Raw genomic sequence first — 3,944 nt, forward strand, 5'->3', positions numbered from 1 at the left:
TTCTTCTAGACTCCTGGAATATCTGACTACAAATCTCCAAACTAACATTTTCAATTTTTTCCCTCATTTTCATTTGGAATTCTTGAGAATTGACCCTGCCCTATTTCCTGAAGCCTTGCAAACTGAAGCTGAACAACTTGATATAAACTTAAGAGAGATTCCTGTCTGCTGCTGTGTAAGCTGTAAGCCACTCAGAAAGATATGTGAATGCCTGATGACATCATCAGAGACATCTCAAGCTGCAAAAGATTCTCCAACTCTGACATCTAGAAATCTTGTTGACTGGCTGCCCCCTGGGCTCAGGAACTAGTTTATAATTTGCTCCAACCATTAACCTTGTTTTTCTTTTTGTTTCCATAGAATACTTATTAAATACCTGATTGCTTGCTTCCACACTGTAGGTCTAACTTTGGGAACCCACCTGCATCACCGCTTTCTAAAATAAATTTAACTGGACTTATCTATTCTCAGGACTAAGAAATGTGTTCGCTGAGATGAAGCCATCTACCACTCAGCTTCTGGACTATGAAACTTCTTAAAGTTTCAAAGGACTGTGAAACTTAAAAGTTTCAAAGGCGGGACTGTAGGGGACTGAACTGGCCACCCCAAGATATGTCTCTTTGGCAAGAGGATTATTTTGGGCCGATTACTTTTAAAAACTGCAGACATGAGAGAAACTCGGAAAAGTAGAATTTAACCCTTTGTTAAGAGACATTTACATTTGTAAAGGAAATCTCCATCTGTAAAGGTATCTCCCTCTCTGTACCAGGAAGAAGGGGGGATGACCTTCTCTATAGAAACTCTTATCAATGCAGAAGGCAAAGACTTAAATCTTCATAATAACCTTACTCTTGTTTACTGTGCTTTTCTGGTAATCTCCCATAACTGACTCTCTCCACCCCCAACATCCTCCTTTGTCTTTAGCTGAGGATGGTTTTTAAGGTGAGAACTTCCACCATTTTGGTGAGTCACTCAGTTTTTCTGGGTCTCTCCCATGTATACATGTTATAAAGCTTTGTTTAATTTTCTCCTGTTATTCTATCTCTTGTGGATTTAATTTGTTGTCCGGCCCAAAGGACCCAGAGCCGGTAGAGGAAATGTCTTCCTCCCCGACACTATGATTGATTAAATCATTGGACTGTTGGTGATGAAATTCAGTCTCCAGCCCCTCTCTCCCCTCCCCGGAGGTCTGGGGTAGGATTGGAAGTTCCAACCTACCAATCATACGGTTGGTTTCCCTGGCAACCTAAGCCATCCTTAGGTGCTTTCCAAAAGTTGTCTAATTAGCAAAAGGCACCTTCATCATGTTTGTCACAGGAAATTCCAAAGGTTTTAGGAGGTCTGTACCAGGAATGAGGTTGCAGACCAAATATATGTTTCTTATTACAAATGACAACGTCATAGCCTCAGGACCAGCTGCAGCCATGAGGGTGGGGGTGGGTAGTAATTCACTCCATTGTCTTTCCTCTTGCAAATTTCCTGAGAAAAGGAGCCTCAACAGATTCCTGGAGGAGTTTTTGAGAATGCGTCATATAAACTGTCGGATCAGAGCAGCACAACAGGTGGCTTGTAGTGGATTCCCTGGTGCGTTGCCCAGATTCTCCCCCCCAGTGCTGCAGGTTCCTCCCCAGGCTGCTGAGTGTTGGCAGCTGACAGCTCTCTGCTGAGCTCCTTCATGGGACCTGCCCCGGGCTGAAGAGAGTTGCCTTGCCCAGTCATGCCTTTTGTCGGGAGCAGCTGCTTCCATGACAAGTTGAGATGCGAATGAAAGCCTGGGCCCTCGCCCTGATTTGGGCTATCCCAGTTCTAAAGCTCCCTGTGGGACTGGCCGAGACCTGTATTGTGATGGTGTCACAACACAAATTCTCTCTCGGCTTGGTCCTGCTTTCCACGCTCTCCAGCACACTCAGAATGATGATTTACATCTAAGAGTTTGCTTCCCGGAGAAACCATTTGGTGACATCCGTGGCTCCTAGTTGAGCTCTGTGTGCCATCAGAAGGCTCAAATGTCCCCAGTGCTCTGTGCCCACAGTTTCATACTCCAGGGGCAGGTGATGCTGTGCCCTGTTAGAGGTGCGTTCTATTCAGGATTCCTTGAAAGAGAAGAGAGAAAGTTTGGCTTAGGGGATGTGAGCAAATTCTGTTTAGTCTTTCACAAATGGAAGGCACTTTTCTACTCTCCCTTCTTGATCCCCTCTTCAAGATTTGCCTGACACCAGAGGGTCTGCAGATCATAGGGTGTCCTGTGGCCACCCCACTGCTGGCCTGCTGGTGCCTGCCTCCTGGGCATGCTGACATTTGGAGGTGCATCCCTCACTGGCATTTGGGCTGAAGTCTGTCAGGCTGCAGGTGAAGCAGAGAGACTCGAACCTGGACGTTCCAGTAGTTGCTCTGAATGGGAGACATTCTGTGGTTGCCACAGCAACCACACAAAATTGGGGTTCACTTGCCTGATGCACATAAAAGGCCAATTAATTACAGCATCAGCCTTTGGGAAAAGAGATCAGCTTTATTCTGTGAGATCCACCTGCAGGGAGACGGGGGTGGGGTGCGGGGATGTGCCCTCAGATCTGTCTCCCCACTTCAGGATTTGAGGTGAGATTTAAGAGGTTAAGGAGAACAGGCTGGCACCCAGAAACACTGGTGGGACAAGTTGCGATTGGTGGGCTTCAAGCATTTATGGTAAGGTTTTAAAATTTATGACAGGTTTCTAAACACTTCTGAGGGTCTGAACTTTCATGAAAGGGTTCTAACCATTTTTGATGAGGTGGGGAAGAGATTATTACACCAGATCTTCCTGAACCAGGGACCCCTCGCTTCTGACAAGAGTCCGACTTTCAAGTGCCGGTCGCATCCTGCTCCTGGGGTTCCGTGGGAAGGAGGATCTTTGGTTCTGCAGACATTTTGGGTCAAGATTTCTTCTTTTGCGCATGCTCTGGCTTTGTGACTTTGCAGATTTTCTGAAAGGCAATTCTTAATCAGTCTTTTGATAAGAGATGGGGTCAGTTGAACTGGTCCTGGAGGGCCTGCGATTATAGCCACTGGAAGCTCTGATGGCTCCTGGGGTCCTTCTACTTGAGGTTCTCAAAACAAGCTTCCCAGAAAGGCTCAATCTGAGATGGAGCAGGTGTGCCAGTCACCTCAGCCCCCGTTTGACTTGGGTACGTGAGTACTGAGCCCTCACCCAAACTTCCCTGCCCCAGTGGGTAGAGAGAGTGATGTTTTCCAAGAGAAAGCAGGAGACCTTGAGGAGTCATCTGTTAGGCCCCTTCCTTCCTTCCCTAAAACTTATTATCCTCCTATTATGGATGGGGTAATCAAGGCCCAAAGTAACATAGTGAGAGAGACATGTTCTGGGGATATAAGCAAAGTCACATGCCTCCCAGGTCAGTGCTCTCCCTTCTGCCTCATGCCACCATTTATATTGCTTTGTGCCACCTATAGTGACCTGAGGGGACTGTGATGTGAATGTGATGTGAGTGGAGCCCCTTGGAGCTATGCAATGCAGTGACCCTGCTGGACATAGCATGATACAGGAAGCCATTGGCCTTTTAGATGGGCATCCTGCGACAATGTGGAGCTATACCAACAGGGCACCTTTGACCTTTTTCTACCCTTGTGGATGTAGTTGGTCTCTGTGGCCAGGCACAGTGTCACGTGACTGACACAAATGCAGGTGGATTTCATACGCCACAGGGGAATCCTGATTCGAGTTGCTGAGACAGGAAGTGGAAGTCCAGTCCATTTGATTGGAAGCACTTGAGCTTGGAAAGTTAGCGAAACTGAGGATGGAGAGTTAAAGTTCCCCTGGATTAGGATGAAACTGTGCCTGTACCCACAAGGTTAATGTGCGAACCCACATTTCTGAGCTTGCCTTGAAGAACAGCAGGAGGACCGCTGATAAGAGAGCAGCTTGCAGACAGCCCTCCGCCTGACGAAGCATC

This window comes from Equus caballus, chromosome 11 (genome assembly GCF_041296265.1).
Source record: "Equus caballus isolate H_3958 breed thoroughbred chromosome 11, TB-T2T, whole genome shotgun sequence".
In the NCBI taxonomy this organism is placed as follows: Eukaryota; Metazoa; Chordata; class Mammalia; order Perissodactyla; family Equidae; genus Equus; species Equus caballus.